This window comes from Argiope bruennichi, chromosome 3, assembly GCF_947563725.1.
Source record: "Argiope bruennichi chromosome 3, qqArgBrue1.1, whole genome shotgun sequence".
NCBI classification, from domain to species: Eukaryota; Metazoa; Arthropoda; class Arachnida; order Araneae; family Araneidae; genus Argiope; species Argiope bruennichi.
Window position 1 is genome coordinate 81,808,095 of NC_079153.1, and position 19,235 is coordinate 81,827,329.

Genomic DNA, 19,235 nt, shown 5'->3' on the forward strand with positions numbered 1-19,235 from the left:
AAAGAATCTCATTTTATTGAGTCACTTGAAAAGAATACATTTTCTATGAATTATGCAATTATTGTTCTAATAATGTAAATAATTATTTAAGTTCATATTAATGGAATTCCAAAGATAATTATATAATTCACTGTAAATATTATTCAGAATTAGATATTGCATATATGTATATTCATGAAAATAAATAGTTAATAAGAGAATTCACATCTTAACAAGGAACTTAGTAAATAATAGAAACATCTTATCAAATTATAACACCTTTGTCTCTCGAATAACAATGGATGGCAGTTATTTAACTCTGTAATGAAAGTTGTACCAATTTGGAGCGATTAGGTGCTTATATTCAACGAAAGTAAGGCAAATTCGTTGTTAAAGGGTTAGAAAATTGGCATGCATTTACCGATGTAGGAAATATTGAAAGATTCTATTAGAAATCGATAAAATCTATACTCAGGATTTTTTAGAAACATATATTAAATGAATTTTATAATTTTTTGTGTGGCTGAAATAAATATTTAATGAAAATTAGAAAGATGACATAGCTCATTTATTTTCATTTATAAATTATCAGAATGCTCTTGAAATTGATTTTATTTTATTTCGTGACGTGATTTTATTTGACAAATGAAATACTAAAGAAGATTCTATTCAGTATATATAGTTCTATTTGTCAAATTAATAATTCTGAGAATAATATTAAAAAAAATCAAACCTCCATTGTGAAAGTAGAGAGTGCTATTATAATCGGTATAATAGCATTTAGTATTACGAAGAGCAACATTGTTACACATTATTATTACAGAAAAGAGTGTTTTAAAAATTGAGTTATCTAATTAACATTATTTTTAATAACATAACTAATTATTATTGAATTATTTATTTACTTAACAACTTTTCTTTTAAATATAAAGATAAGTTCTTGTTTAAAACATTGAATTATTACATTGAATTCTTGTTTAAAAACGAGAACAAAAGAATTTTTTAAAATTTATCAATACATTATGATGTATTTGTTACTATCTAGCAAGGTTTATTTATACACTTCAAAATATTCAACATATAATTAACTGATGTAAGCGCTGACTCCAGTAACTACTATGCTCAACTTCGAAAAATCAAAGCTTTAAGGAACTGAAATAGAGATTTTACGCATTACATAACTTTCATCTGTCATTCTGCTTTGATTTAAAATGATTCCGTGACCCCACATATTTTGAAAGAAATTTTTCGTAACTAAAAAGATAAAGTAGTTATTAATTGTTAGCAGCATTTGATGTTCAGTTTGCTCCACTGCACTAATGGCTATGTTTCATGTCACTTAAATCTATGTTGCTCGCATTCTTCAAATCTTTTTCTTGAACAAGGTATTTAAAACTTTAGTTCAATTTAAAAAAATTTAGTTAAATAATTCATATCATTATAGATTTCTGCCTTAATTTGATTTATTAAAAGTGAAACATTTTATAAAAGCATTTATTGCTAATTTTGAAGAGCGATCACTACCAATCTTCTTAAATCGAATAGCATTAGATCACAGATTCTTACCCTTTTTCTTTTTGCGCCCTGTCTTTAAATGATAAAATTTTTTCGTCAAAACAGTTTTGTCGTACCACCTTGTTGGTAAAATATTATAAACATCTAAAAAAAGTTATTTATTTTAATTAAGAGAAATTCTATAAAAATAATTATTTAATAGACTTGAATGAAATCAAATCGTAAAAACCCAAGATGATTTTTTAAAATATATTCTGTATAGGAAGAAAATGTGAGACTTATACTGATTCTTACGCATCTTTTATGCTATTCCACTCGGATCGGAGATCATAATTAAGAAATCCTTGGTTTGTTGCTATTAATCAAATCTTCTTAAACTTGTCCTGTATCAACTATTTACGATTTAAAAAAAAAAACTCTTTCATGATTCATTTTCGACATAAAAATTTTGCCGCAATGTCGATTAAATATGAAAATGAAGCATAAATTTATGTTAACTGAAAAAAAATTTGATGAAAAATCTAACATATTAAATTTTTATAAAATATTTCTTGTCAATGTGTTTGCTTAATTCATCTTTCTTACGGATGTCGAAACATTTGAAAGAAAATACATTTGTAAGAGTGACTCATATCGTTTCTGTGTACTGTTTGCCAAGGGATTCTAAAACCCTCCGCTCTTTTGCACATGCTTTAGGATGGGTTTAATTTTGTAAAATAGGGGTGGGAGGAAATAGGAAAGGAGGAGACGTTTACATTTAAAAATAAAGTAAATTCCAAAAATGTGCACATCCTTCCGAATGTCACCCCTTAGTGAGATCGAATCGTCAAAAAGTGGTCGTCTCAGGATACTGAAACGAACAGTAACCACACTAAATATACACTGCTGGTCAATAAAGGATTTAATACCATTTAATAAAAGATTTTTTAATTCCTTTTTTAATTTTTTTTCGTCATAAAAATTTTACTGCAGTGCCAGTGTTGGCAAATAACTTTGCCGGATTTCAACTTTATGACTTTCTAAGCTATCTGAGAAATGGGACTCTACATATATATATACATATAAGACATGCGCAACTGGACAAATTTTTTGGGCCCCACAATGTTATAACTTGTGCTGCCTATATACGAACCTAATAGTGGAAATTAAATATTAAAAAACAAGCATAATTTAATGCTAAATAAACGAAATTCACTAAACAATTTTTATCCCAGATTCTAATGAAATCTTTTTTAAATCAAGATTGTTTACAGATGCTGAAGAATTTGAAAGATATATCTGTGAGAATTTTTATATTTTCTTATGCGACCTCATTTGGTGGCAGAAATTTTAGTTTGACTCAAAATATTTACATGATATTTGAATTAAAAAAAAAATAAGGTGATAAAAGGTTGAAATTTACTGTTTATAAGAATCTGTTTCGGAGACTTTTAGATAAGTATTGAGAAATTATGGAAATCAAACGGGTATTGTAGATTCCAAAGATGATTTCATTTGCTGATGAATTATGCCTTTCACTAGTTGCAAATTCAACTGTACTGATAATACTCCATAACTGAAGAAACCCTGGTTGACAGTACTCCATAACCCTTTCTGACAGTAGTCCATAACTGAAGAGACCGTTACATCCCATCCAACACTTGCAAGCGAAACCCAGAACTTAATCAGGAGCCACTTTTCCTCTGATCGCTGTAACTGGAAGGCAAAAGAGCGCGTCAGATATATTGGTATTGTGTTGCCTGCTATGTTTCTGCGGCGGCGTCTTTAGAGAGTAATTAAAAGATACAGGCTGCAGATAGAGAGGGAAAACTCGCCGAGAAAGTCATTCAAGTCCTAATGTAAAATGAGGGCCATAAACTTCGTCTAACGTCATGCGGGTGTCAGGGAGCGAGCATTATGAACCAAAAAGCACGATCAACCGCCTTTCTGCAGCTCCGGAGGCGAAGGGAAGGATTTATTTTTCGACCCTCCTCATTCTCTCTGGAAGAGAAGGTAAATAGATGATGCTTTTAGATAAATAAAGTTAAATTGTGGAAATCAAATAGGTGCTACAGATTTCAATGTTTGATTTGATTTGTTGGTGAATTCTACCCTCTTTTATATGATGGATGTGTCAGGCAGCTCTTAAAGCAATAGATGATTCTTTATACTAGACTGGTGCTCCGAATTGAGGCATGTGGAAGTCTGTTTTAGTGGTAACATAGGAATAAAAAATTATTCAGCAGCTTTGCTAAAGCATGTTTAGTTAAAATTTCTATTCATAAAATTTAATCTAAGCAAGAATGTTTACATGATACTTGAAGTACAAGGGGGGGTGGGAGGATTGTAAAAGACTGAGATTCATTGCTCATAAGACTGCGCTTTAGATAAACAGAAAATGCCTTTAAATAAATATAATGTCATGGAAATCAAATGCTTCCGATTTCAAAATTTGATTTAATTTGTTGGTGAATTGTGGCCCTCTTATAGGATGGATGTGTAAAGCAGTTTTTTCTCGCGAGATATGATTATTTATATTACGGCATGTAAAAATCAATTTTAGAAGTAACATGGAATTAATAAATTATCAGATAGCTTTGTTAAAGCATGCTACAGAAATTTTAATCTGACTCAAGGTATTTACATGATGTTTCGATAACAAGGAGAGTGCGAAGTGTAAAAGTTGGAGATTCACTGCTTATAAGGCTGTGTTTTGGATAAACAGAAGAGACTTTTTGAAAATTATTTTGAAATTACGGATATAAAATGGGCGATGTAGATTACGAAGTTTGATTTCATTTACTGATGAACTGTGCCTTTCAATAGTTACAAACTCAGCTGTTCTGCATGAGTGAGATATTTTACTGTTAAAGCAAGATTGGATTTTTTATGTTAGATGAAAGTCAGATTAGTTTAAATATCTGCTTAATTACTTATTACAACTCTATGGAGCGGTATGAGATTAAAAAAGCGTAATATATATTTGTTAAAGTAGATTTTACTAAAATTTTAGCATTAGCCTGCCTTTTGGATTTTCTACCTTTAAATATTCAATAAATGAAAATGTAATTTTTTAAAATCAAAATAAATAACTAGACCAAAAGATAGATCGTGTCTGTAATTATAACCTTGTACAAAGGTAAGACTGATTCGACTATATTAAATAGATGATTAAACACTAAAAACTTCAAAAGTCTCTCTAAATCAGAGGGAAATGTTAACACTAGAATTAAGAATGATTTCGATGTTGACAACATATTTGATTGTGTCGGTATCAAGGTTCAGTTTTCTCCTTCGGTTTGTATGTACAAAGGAAAAGCGAACATCAATATGAGCGAAAACATGTGCTCTCTATCGGAATAATATATGCTCCTTGCCCAAGAACTGTCTATCTGTTAAGATGATACGGATTATCCCCTCTAATGATTCCCATTCTATAACATATGTTAAACTAATGTGCCTAACATGCGCATAGCACATTCGAATTGCCACAGTATTGTCTAAAATTTTCTGGAGAGAGGACACACAAAATGTGAGAAACTAAGAATCACTTTCATGAATCTGAAATTCTAAGATTTTCTTTCAGAAAATGGCTTGGAAAATATTTTTCGAGGCTTTCTATTCCGAACCTTTATTCTTTATCTACACGCTATACCTGGAAATAGATACCTTAAACCTCCGATATTATGAATGATATAACAATAAAAATTTCAACTTAACAGAAAGAATTGATTGATGCACTAAACTTTTTTTTACCTTTTTAATAATATTAAAGCATGTTTTTTTTATTCTTTAAAATGCAATTGAAAAAAATCTTTAATTATTTATTTTTATTAGGATAGAAAAATTGCAGAAGATATACCCTACCGTTCGTGGTAACGTGAATAATCGAGTGGCCACAAAAATTGAAAATACAGCCGTGTTAAACCCATTATAATCCATTTCGGTGCAGCTCATGGTTCTACTTATTACGCAGAGCTATAACTCGTCATTGGAGTATGTATACCTCGATCCCACACTATTACTTGTATCCACCATGGGATAATCAACTACTATAACCGGAAAACTTCTCATCGCAATATCAGATGTGCTCTGGATTGAATAGCTACTAGGGTATGAGTATTAAATGTTTCTTTTGTACGATATAATATTCTATTACAGTAAAATATTCTATAATATTATTTATAATATAATATTCAATTTTAATGTAATAATTTATTTTAAATATTGTTCATTATACAACTGAGAATTAACACTCTTTTCAGTTTTCTGGGTACCCTTATGCACCAACTAATTTGTTAAATCAAGGGTTTTCTTGGGGTAACTTGAGCTGGGTTTCAAAGTTTGTGGTATTTTAAACAGCGTAGCAATTTTTCGAACTTAATATTTCTATAAGTTAACTCTTAATTTCAGAAAGAAAAAAGTTTTCTGATTCAAATATTTGCAATAGGTTTAAATACTTGATAAAAAATATTTTGATAAATTATATTCGAAATCATTATCAGCATTTGTTTGAAATAAATTGATGAAAAAAATGATGCAATCAGTTTAGTTTTCTGTACTTGAATTCCATCAAGTAAATCACAAAATAGTAAAAATAGTTTTAAATCTAAATAATGATTGATATCAATAATTAAATCAGTAATTAAAAATCCTATCAGTTGTATCAGTAATTAAATTTGATCAGTAAGTCATCAGTAATTAAAAAATGACACACATACACACACACATACATATATAAATATATATATATTAACCATTCGAAATATAATTTTATTCTCTCTCAAACAGTTTTTGTAATGAGATTTCTAATTCAGTAGTAATTCAATGAAAAAAACTGAATCAAGGGAGTTCAATTTCATACCATCATCAAGAAATCATAAAAGGGATTTTTTTTTAATTCATAGTTTAAAAGAAACTTTAGAAATATTCTTTTTTTTTTTTTTTTTAGCATATGGATTACATTAAATTCTTTTAAATAAGAGGGGTTACAATTTAAGTGTAAAAGAAAAATCAATCTAAATAATGAATTATTTCATATTAATAATAATAAAAAAGAAATATCTGTGTTATTGTAAACTTTTGCAACAATTTAACTAGAACAATAAAAAGCTACAATAATTTCGCAGTTGTTTCTGAATAATCCTCTTAAATAAATGAATTAGTCATTCACCGATCAAGAGGAAATGCACTTGATTTCATGTACAGAAAATGTCAGCAGAACAAATCCTAATATATGAAGTCTTCTCATAGGCAGTCCTTGCTGCTTATTTTTAATAATCGAGTTCCTCTCCACAAAGTGTAGCCATCTTTAATCAACTCACCGCAGATCAACCCACTCCCAACTGTCAACTATCCCAAAGACTCCAACAGACTAAACACGAACCTTCATCCCCTCCACACACCCAAACCTATCCAAAATCCTCTTCCTCAAACATTCTATTTCGAATGAAATTGCTGACGCCTTGCACTTTTATAAGCTCAGAACACTCATTGTCATTCTCTGGTCATGCCAGTCCAAAGACCACACGCATCCTGGGTGGAAAGAGAGAGTAGACGGGAGGAAGGGGGATGTCAATGGTCTCTGAGGACTACAAATGTTTCGATTTTGTTCCATCCCACCCCGTTCCTAACGACTCTTCAGCGACTTCCATGTCCAACAAATCCTTAGTCGAGAACGCAGACAGTTGATGGCATGGCATCATCCTTATGTGGAACTCGTTAACAAACCTGGTTAATTGGGAAAAGAGTTGCGGCCCCTTTGGAGGGGTGGAAGCTTAGATTATTCCACCCCCTTCCTCCTAGCCTTAGTGTTTTTCATTAGCGTTTCTTTGTCTCCCTTTGGGAACTATTAAGGCAAGAAAAAATATAAACAAGTCAAGATTTCTAGTTGGTACTTAATCGCTTAAGTATGTTTCGCAGAGATTGGGCTACGATTTGATTTTCTTCCTTACACATGGGGGCAGGTGGTTGTGAATAGAAGCAAGATAGGTTGTCTGAGAGTGATATTTTTTAGAATAGAATGAATAGTGACTATTTAGTAACAATAATTTGCTCACTTTGTGTAACATTTTCTTTTTTATTGCAATCTATTGTAACTCTTAAATTTATTAGGATAAGCTGTTTATCAGATTATTGTTAGTATTTATTTAAAATACAATCAAAACTTTTTTTCTCGATAATATACCAATTTTAATATTAAAATTGCAACAATAATTGATTTTATGACTAGTGGATTTGAAAATGCAATATATTGGTCTCTATTTATAAAGACATAAAAGTCTCTATTTCTTTTCCCATTTTCTTATGCCGAGTACATTGCTGTCTATAAAACTATTCGCTGAATTTATATTATGAAAACAAACAGATCATCTTGTTGAGAAGGAAAAAGTTTAAATAATTTAATTAAAAGAATTTTATAATTTAATTTAATAATTGAAAATTCGTGGAATCTTTTGTCAATACAATGATGCTTGAAAACCTGAATATGATATTAATATGTGGGTTTTGGAATCGATAGACATTCATTAGAGCTTTTTGTAATTACATCATTGATGAAAAAATCGTATTAAAAATATAAGTTTGCGGTTGAAATAACAAGAACATCTTGAAGTTGAGTATAGTAATTTTTTAAAAGTAAAATTTGCATTAAAATGTAAAATTATCCTATGACAATAAATTTCATTGCATCACGTGCGCATATATAAAATAGATTTAATGTTATATAAAATGATTTGTTACAGACTATGAAAAATGAAAAATCTATGGAAAAAATTATACCGAGAGATTTAATATTTTTATCAATTTAGCAAGTTTTTGAGGACAGAAAATTGAGAAGATTTTGCCAAGAAGATTTCCGCACAACCACCTAATGTATTTTAACACATTTTAAAAAAGATACTTTAGTTTACTTCATAGTTTAGTCATAAACACTTAACTGTGAAAAAAAAGTGAATTGTTTATCACAAATAATTCCATAAAAGTATTTTATAAAAAATAATAATTTAAAAAAAGTATTATAACATTTTTTGAAAAAAAAATGAAAAAAGTTAACTATATTTAAACTAAGACATATCAGAACGATACAATTAATGTCAGATATGAAGTTAGTTATAATTCTTTTCAATCTTTTGCAAAAATTGTTCTCATTGTTTGCCTTTAACACTCATAAAACAATAGCTCTAAATGAAGCCTTTCTTTACATAAATATTTTAGGAAAGCATTTTGATTCTTCTTTGAAGTTTGAGGAAACTAACGATTAATTCCTTTTCAGGACCATTTCATTCATTTTAACACTATTATATTTTAGTTGCTTTCAATTTTTATTTGAATAGTTGCAATAAAAAATTTTTTAAACTAAGAACTTTTCCTTATGATAGATTTGTTTATCACAACTGAAAATATGAATAGTGAATTGCCACTTCCCTTTCTCTTTAAAATCCACTTCACACGGTGCTTGACAAAACAGTTGGCCATCGTGTCTATGCATGAAATGTTAATGAAACGTCAAGCGATGAAAGATATAATTGCAGCTAGTTCGTCATTATTAAAGGGCAACAATGTATGACTGCTTTGATTTCCTCGTAATTGTGCTGCCAGTATTGATTTGATAAAATTAAAGACCTACTAAGCTATATTGATTCCCATTCAATAATTCTTTCTTTTGAGCAGTCAGCTTCGAGTACTCGAAAAACATGTCATTTCGCATTGCTCCTAATAAGCAATAACACATTAAATACGTGTTATTAAAATAGAATATGTAAACTTTAAATCAATTATCAAAAGAAATTAGGTTATAAAACATTGTATGGGTAAAGTTTTGCTCAAAGGCATTATTTAAGGATTAATGGTCAAATAAACTTTTCCTGCACATCTTCAACTCTTAATTTGCGTTTGTACATATTCTTACTCTTTACATTATTATATAGCCATCTTATATGATTATTTGAAAAAGACCTTCCAAATTTTAACAGATGGCACCAAAGTAAAAGTATTTATTATGGAATTCAGTGCCTGAGAAAGATGTAGAAGTACTAGACAGTGCATGAGAGTACCTGAGGGAGATAGATGTAAATGTACTAGACAGTGTGTGAGAGTACCTGAGGATGTAAGTGTACTAGACAGTGTGTGAGAGTACCTGAGGGAGAGAGATGTAAATGTACTAGACAGTGTGTGAGAGTACCTGAGGGAGATAGATGTAAATGTACTAGACAGTGTGTGAGAGTACCTAAGGGAGATAGATGTAAATGTACTAGACAGTGTGTGAGAGTACCTGAGGGAGATAGATGTAAAAGTACTAGACAGCGTATTAGGAAGAAACTAATGAGATAATGTAATAGTACAACATTGTTGTATACATTTAGAAAACCAATTTTTTCATTTCTCAAGATTTCATATTGTTAAAATAAATCAACTGAGAACAATTTAATCCTAAAAAGATATTTTTCTTACAAATCCATCAATATTAAAAAAAAAATTTACTATATTAAATGCATAAGGGTGGAATAGAAATTTTCATAAGAAAAATGTTTTAATTATCAGGATTTCGAACCTCGGATTTGAGATGTCAGTTAAATATATAATGCATACTTGGTATACTCCTCCAGAAATCGAAGAGAATGGAACAGAAAAATGTACTGTAATAATCACCATATAACTTCTTATTGATGGTGTTGCAAATTTGCGCCACAGAACAACTAAGAGCTTTGTTTTACTTTTCATGAAAATTATTCTTACAGAAATTACGAAAACTTAAGTTGCAAAACGGAAAAAAAATCAACTTTGCTCTTCTGAAAAGAAATTTTCATCAAGTACAAGAAAAATTTTCATTTAATAAAAAGAGAATTAAGTGAAATAGCAGATCGTTTGAAATCTCATTGAACTAAGAAAAATAATTCTATTAATCCAGAACACTATGGAATTAAGAAAATTAAAGGAAGGAGAAGATTTCTAAGAATGAATTCTTCATACATTGCTTATCCTCATTCAGTTTCGGATCACTATTTCACCAGACTTCAAACTCCGACCATCGAAAATTTTTAATATAAATTAAATTTTTTTTTCTCTTTCATTTTGTTGATAAATCCTTTCAAACACAGTCGCTAATTTGTACTTATATTGCACAATATTATATGAAAGTTAACCCCAATTTAAAAATAATAACAAGGAAAAAAGAATCCCGACCATGCTGTCATATAAATGTATCCCAAAGGTAAAAACCAAATTTAATTAGTAAGACTGGACAACGGCAATATGTGTGATTCAAAATGATCTTTTAGTCACTGTAAAATCATTTATACATGGTTTCCTGTACAATATTCGTTTACGACTCACTATTGCACAATACCTACGCAATATTGTTATACAATTTTAATGATGTTTCAATAATTCTGAAGCAAATGCTTCAAAATGCCTTTAATTTCAAATTATATATTTTATTATTATATATTTTATGATTTCTATTTAGTATACATTTAGTATATTTAGTATACATTTAGTACAAATTTCTATTTAGTATACATTACCAAGCATTGATATTTTTACCAACTTTTAAAAATAATTGGTAATATTATTCAAAGATGATTAGTAGTGGTACATAAGATGATATTATCTGTTCCAAAGATACAAGTTCTGGTTCGATTTCGTAAATGTTTAGAAATTTTGGAGCGACTTTAAATCAAATTTTAAAAAGCGATTTCGTAAATGAAGAATGCTGGTGATCTGTCTGTCTTGATATATATCAGATATGTAAATCAAAAATTTTCAGCGGATTGCTTGCTTGCTATCGAATTAAAAGATAGCAAGAACGTTTTAACAAAGTATTGTTGTAATTACTTAGTCTTTCCTATGATTTCGAATTTAATATATAGTTTTATATAGTTTTTATAAATTTCTGTTCAAGAAAGGACTTTATTAACATTTATTTTAATTTCTGTTTATTTCTAATATCTATTTTTTTTTCTAAAGATTCACTTTTTACAACTGCAAAATTAATAAAAATATGCTATTTTTTTCTGAAATCTATGTGCTATCGTTTGAGGTGTAATTTCATGATGATTCATGATGATGAATGGTTAATATTTTCAGAATGAATTCATCTGAAAAATATAAAAAACAACTGAAAGTTTTAGACAACTTTCCTCATTTAAGATATTATTTCAATGTTAAATTATTTTTTAATTCTAATAGTAGTATAAAGAGAATAACTGTGCCTAATCAATCGCTTAAGCAATTTGTTTTATAAAAAAAAGAAAGATAAGCAATGGATATAAGATGAGAAAGAGCAGAATAGTTAAATCGAATATGGATAATTATTTGATAATTACAATGCAAATTAAAAACTCCTCTGATACAACAAGAAAGATATTGGTTATCTTTAAAATTGTGAAGTTCAGATAAATTCAGCTGAATTCAGCATTTATTTCAACTAAGTTATAATGTCATGACCATAATTCCGTCAGATTGCCAACATAAAAATTGACTTCTTTCAATGAGACCCGTTCCTAGTCAATGTGTACATGAGCTTTTCTAATAGGAAATATAATATAAGGGATCATTCATCACAGCACTATAAAACGTAAATGTGGTTCATTCATCTTCTAGCTTTCAAGGTACTGTAAATTCACTTTTTCATTCATCTCTTAAACTACACGGATATTAAACAGAAACGTTATTATTTCATCAACATTTCGCTTAATTTTTAATTAATTAAATTTCTAATTAAAATTTTGGAAAATCGCTCCGAGGACCACATTTTCAATTTCTAAGCTATGTATGAATTGAGTTTGGTAGCTGCAGGTCAAGCGGCTAGACCTGTAGAGCCCATAAACATATATCTTTATTATTGGTAGAGAAAAAGATGAAAATTCACAGTTTTCAGACACATTCCTATCACTGTCACAATTTCGCCAGTTTTTCTGCCAATGAAAGTTTATGGGGCTTAGATATGTCACCAAGGTGCGCTTGTTCTTCTTTGACCCATTTTCTAGAAATACTGCATTATAAAATCTTGATAAACCCCAGATTCAACAATGGACTGATTTTGCCATTTCATTTTTATATTTTCATACATAATGAATTATACAGTATTTTCTATGTTTATTATGAAAAAGCAATTTAAAATTATACTTTCATTTGGTGTGATAAGATGCGGTTCATCAAAATTGATTGACAGTTCTATTAATGGAAGTAATTTATCGATTAAAAGCTTGTCATTGAAGGTAATTAGTAAATGCCTTCAAAATTACTAGTTATATTGCAAAAGATGTTACTTAATTCTTGCATTATTACTCAAGAATATTGAATTTTAATGTTGAAATAAGCAACTTTGTTATCGAATATTATGATGTAAGTCAAATAGAAAGAATATTATCTTTATTCAATAATAAATTTTTTTAAAAAAGTAAAGAGCATTAAGACATAACATCTTTCAGACAAATAATCACCGAAAAAACGCATTTATGTCAGAAATTACTCGATAGTGTTTTATCAAACTCATTTGATATTATTTGCATTGCAATACTGAAATATACATCATATCAAAAAGTAGCATTATTATTCATTATAAGAAAATATGCCAGCAGAATAACAGCAGTTTATCACACATATTAAAAAAATAAACAGTCAAACAGCTTGAGAGGTATTTCCAGAGCTGTCTTGTTTACTCCTTGATAATGGTGCAATTTCCTGGAATAAAATTTTGGACTTGTGTAATGTAGGAGTGCTCAAATTTTTAATTTCAAGATAAGTTCTACTCATAAGTTTTCCATCCTTGTAATATAGTGAAAAAAACTTAGTGGAGTTCGCGTCAGAATCCTGAGTTTCCGAAACGAGAAATTTAGTTGCAAAATTACATACTAAATTTCATTTAACTCGATTTTGCATTTTCTTTTTGTCTGAATGTGTGTGTTTTATCACGTTTGCATGCATGTGAAAGTACAAAACGACTAATGTTTAATTTTCCGGCAGATTTCATTCAAAATTTGATAAGAATTTGAAATTCAGATGCTAAAACTGTACATCAAATTTCGTTTATTCAGATCATTAAATATTCGAGTCACCGCATATACAAGTACGCATGTATAGATTGTGTACAAATGAACATGTACAGATATACTGATCAATAGCATGTACAGATCAATAGACAGTCAACCTTTCGATGAATTTCAATCAAAATTGGATATATATTTACACTTAGGTGTTGAATGCATATGCCAAATTTAATTTATCTAGCTTTTTATGTTTTATAGTTTTCGTGTTCACCTGTATTCGGACATCCAAACATGTTTGCTGCGAATGGAATATGATCAAAATTTAATAGAAATCTTTATATTTGTTGTTAAGACTACATACTGAATTTCATCCTTTTAACTAACTCTAAGGGTTTTTGATTATAGAGTTCGTAGACAGACAGACATAATTACAAAAATGTATTAATGTGTTTTTCGGACTTAGAGAATGTTGAGATGTAGAAATTCGCCAAAATCTCAAGTTCGAATTTTTCAACGATTGCAACAGTTTCTCTTTGTATATTTTATAAATCATAAAGTTTAAAGAAACATGTTTTCTCGGCACAATACTTTTCGATAATTATAAAAATTTCTGAACTCATTTGATATTGTTCGTTATTTAACTGGAAAACTTATTTTTAATTTTGTATTTTAATCAACATTATTGAGAAAATATGTCGCACAAGGATGCAGCATATTTATTCATTATTAGAAAATATGCCAACAGACTAATGTTAGGTTCCGTTTAATTTAGTTAAGTTACATCAACATCCACTTTTGAAACACCACAAAGTCTTTTTTGGGACAACTTTATAATTTTTGTTCCTCCGATAGGCGACGAGGACGATAACTGAGCTGATATTTCTTCTCCAAAGTTCCACATTACACCAGAACTAGCGCCAGTATATTACATGTATTAGATAATGATAAACAATAAAAAAGAAATATATTTCATATATATCAAACTTTTTTATTCTTTTAAAAATTCGATTGTTATTTGAAAACCGAGTTCACAAATAATTTCAAAAATTTATTCAATGAAGCAAATCACAAATGATTCTGCGTTAATATATTATTCTAAACCAAAGCATTATAATATACCATGGACGTTATGAATATATAATGTAACGTTACAGTAGTATAATATAATTTATTTAAACGGATCTGTTATAATGTAATTGAAATTTCATTTCTGCATAGGAAGCATCTATAGTTTTTAAAAATCATTTTAGCCATTCAGAATCAGAAAACGTGCCTGCTGAAATAAGTAACATCATCATCAAATAAATTAATCGAATAATACAAAATAAGCCTTATAGATTAAATAACGCTGCCTTAGCAAATAATCTTGATCAAATAAGTAACAGCAGGCTTTTATACCTTTTAGCTAATGAAAAACCATCAAAAGGCCTTATTTTTATCCGCAATTACCTCTAATCATTTCATCATATCAAAACTTCCCAGACCCATTCAATCTCGAAAAGGAAACTTTTCTGAATTCTCAAGGGAAAAAAGATTGTTTACACATACAAAATCCGATTGAGCAATCAAAAGTGACGGCCAGCTTTTGTTGATCGATTTGCGTCAAACAGTTCTCAATAGGAAACTTGCCTGGGAACTTTCTTTGCAGCAATCAAGGAGTTAAACTACAATTTCAATAGATAACTTTATTTCGCCAATAGAAACAGCGGACGATTGACACGAACCGTCATTTTCTTGTGTTCCGATCCTATTATTTGGCTTCATGTCTGTTTCATTGAGGTTAAACTGCTATGTTTGACGTGACTTTGGCGATCTGAATAGCTTTTGGTGGATTTTGATGGACGTCAATTGTTGTTCGGAAGATTCTTAATAAATGTCGCCAGTTGGTGATTTCGTCTTGGGATCTTGGAACTTCCTAGAAGATATTTGTATTATCTTTCCATTCTTGTGCAGGATTTTGAAATGTAGGATGGTCAAATCTTCTAAAAGTAGTATTCATGAAGTTTGTTTTGGTTGAATATTTTTAAGATTTCGAATATTTTAAAGTAAAATATGTTTCTATCTAATTACTTAGATAGAAATAATTCAAAAATAAATAAATCACAAATCTTTAAAAGTAATACTTGCTATACCATATATTTTTTGATCTAACAATTTTATAACTTTTTTATATAACAGTTTTTCTTTTCTTGTGAATTAATTGAATTGGCTTGGAAGATTAGAAATTTATTTTTGGCTAATGAAGTTTCAAAGCATAATAATGGTTTCTATGTTTTATTTAATTTGTTTAACTTCATTGACATGCAAAAATTGTGACGGTATGTAATTCTAACTATTCTTAAATTGAATTCATTCTCTGAATGAATTTAAGCGAATGATGTGAAACGCTGTAGTATTTTTCAAAGTAATGCATACTTTGTGGGATGTTGATTCTCTTTTTTATATGCACAGATTTTTAACTTTAACTTACCTAGACGATCGTTTGTGGTTCTTAAAATTTCAAAACATAATAATGGTTGCTTCTCCAGTTTTGTTAATTTTTATTTACATGTAAAAAGTTCTGACGACATGTGATTCTAATTATTCTTAAACTTATACTATCCTCTTTGAATGAATTAAACAGATTGATGCTAAAAAATTATATCTTTAAAAATAGTGTTTGCTATGCTTTATGTTTGTGTCCTTCTTTTTAAATGCTGTAATTTTTACTCTCTTTTGAATGTATAGAAATTACTTAGACAATCAGAAGCTTATTTATGATCTTTATAATTTAAACATAGTATAAATTTTAAGCCATATTTTTGTTTAATTTTATATACATGTACAATTTTTTAACGGTAAGTGATTACGGTTATTTTTAAACTGACATGATTTTCTAAGGCAACTGACGATTGATCAAATGGAGACTGATTAGCAAATTACATTATGTTCTTGAATTCATAAATAATTCATAATAATTTCTTAAATAACTGATAATTATAATTTTGGATTCAGAAATTTAATCTCACATATTAAAGAAATGTTGTAGTTGACATCCACAGGAAAAAAAAATTTGGTGTGTGTATTATTTTGCTAACGAAACTGTTTTCCAGTTCTTTATTTTTAATTCCACAAACGTCTTGACGTTCTTTTAGAAATATCTTTATCACTAATTAGTAAGGAGGATAATATAATGATTATCCTTTGGCACAAAGTGTGTCCTATCATTTCAAATTATCCGGGACAGATCTGACCTAAATTTTATAAATAAATAAACTGATACTAAACCAGTGGAAGTGGTCTTCCTTGCATCCTTTCTAATAAAGGTACAATCTCCCGGTACATAAATTCGTAGCATAAAAAAGAAAACCGAGTATGCATTTTGAAAGTCTTTTTTTTTTCGATCGAAAGATATCAAAATTTGTGCTTAATTATAATTTCAGTAACAAAAATATGCTAAATTTGATTTGCCTAGCTCTATGCGTTTTTAAGTTATCGTATTAAATGTATATGATAACTAAAAAAACGTCATACGATAGACAGATGGTCAGTTCCTTGTCAATATTTTCTTGAAAATTTTATTAGAATCTGCATTTTAGATGCTAAATCTGGAGACCATTTATCTTTGAATCTAGCTCTTTGCACTTATTCACCTGATCTCGGTTAGACAGAGAGACTTCATTTGAAGGAATTTCGTTCAAAATTCAATATATATTTAAAAAAACTAATGCTAATATGCCACGCCAAGTTTCATTTGTCTTGTTCCAAGCATTTTTGAGTTATCGCATTCATAGTGAGACAAACTCAATTGTAGAAAAATATTTTTCAGAGTCAAGGGGATCTAAAACATGACAATTTCGTCCAAATTTCGAATTTGATTCTTGCATTCATGAAGGATGAAGCAAGTTTATTTCTTAAAAAACATATTTCAGTAAAATGCAGTAAAAAAATGAAATAAAAATGAAATTTTCAACGTTAGAATGTCTTATTGAACATGAAAAGTGGTTTCGGGTTGCTTTTACGAAAGATTTTTGTCTATTAATAATTCTGATTAGTAACCAAAGATGTTTCATAAGGTAAATAAATATTTTTATTGAGAAATGTCATAATCTTCTTTTAAAAGGAGAATAGTTCCCTCAAATGTTTTACTTTATAATTATTTTATACAAAATTATGAAGAGTGGATCTTATGAAAGAAAATATGCAGTTTTGCTAAAAAAAATGAGAAAATGCTAAATTTTAATTGGGCAATTTACATTATTTGAAATTATTTCTTATATTTTGGAGCTTTTAGAAATAGAACGGCTAATTTAGTTTGTGTAGATACTATACGTTACTCTAGCCTCTAAATTACATATTTTTATACGGTATTTCATTATAATATAAAAACCAAACCAAAAATATGATGCTACAAATATGAAATTATGTACCCATCACCTTACAGATGAATTTCGAATTTGTTCGCTTGTAACGAAACAAATTAACTGGATCAGGGAGGAGGATATTATTTTCTTCTCAAAACACTGCCCTTTTCCTGACTACCTCAAAAGATTCAATCTGTCGGAGCGTGATCCCAGCAGTTACAGTGGAATTGGCACGCCATTATGCCACAGAATGCATCCTCACAATCTCTTGGCATATGAATAAAACCATCGCCAAGCCATGAACAAGAATGGCTGAAAAGAGTCGCCAGCAACTTCCTCTCCAGGCAAAATAATAATAATAATTAAATTTATCAGTGCAAATAGAGATCTTTTCTTGCCTCCCTTGTTCTCAACATCAAGTGTCATACTCATCGCAAAGACTAAAGGGGGGGGGACAAGAACACAGTCTCTTATCATATATTTGTGTTCATAAATATCAATCCAAAAGAGTTTTTCTTTGTAACCATTAATCAAATTATTTTCCATTTGATTTTTTAATTGCATCCTCATCTATTATGTCATGATAACAAATGAACACAGATATCATGTTTTTTTTTTTTTTTTTTTTTTTTTTAATCTTTCTGCATATTATTATCAAAAATAATTTCTTTAATTTTCCAAAATTAAAAATCTCTGTAAACGGTTCCATTTTATTATCACTTCGTATATGTTTGTAAATTCTGTACATAGTTATATTTGTTTTATTTTTCTAATATAAATTTTTTGATATTTAATAAAATTCCCGTAATATGCCCACCAAACCGTTCAGTGGCCAGAATGGTTACGAATACGGTGGGGGGAGAGGGGTATAAGACAGTATTCTGTTCTGTAACGAAACAAAGCCCAGAATACGTACTTTCTGCTAGACACAACATTGACTGATACATATATAGAAGGAAAATAAACTTCCAGATGTGCCAAATATATTTTTGGTGCCATGAGGTGTACGTAAAATTCTGAATCCAAATCGGAATTGTGTCAATTAATGGGCGAAACAAGAACAAATGGTTCTCTGGGTTAATTGTAATTTTTTCGCCCCTTAGTCATCATCAATATTTCTCCCAAATACAAATTGCCCTCGGTTTATGAAACAATTTTTTCTTCATACTATCAATTATTTTTGAAATATGACAAATTTGCAAAATTTTTTTTAATTTGAAGTCCAGGGTATCAATATGTTTTTGTATGGGCGTCGTTAAATCACTGGATGCGCTACAGAATGCAAAGATCATCTAAAATAAAACTTAAAATCACAGGAATTAACATTCGAAAGAAGCTTTAAAAAAAGAAAAAGAAATTAATTTATGAAAAAGAAGAAGTAAATAATCTTATTAACATTTTTAAAGATACATAATCATAACAAATTTCA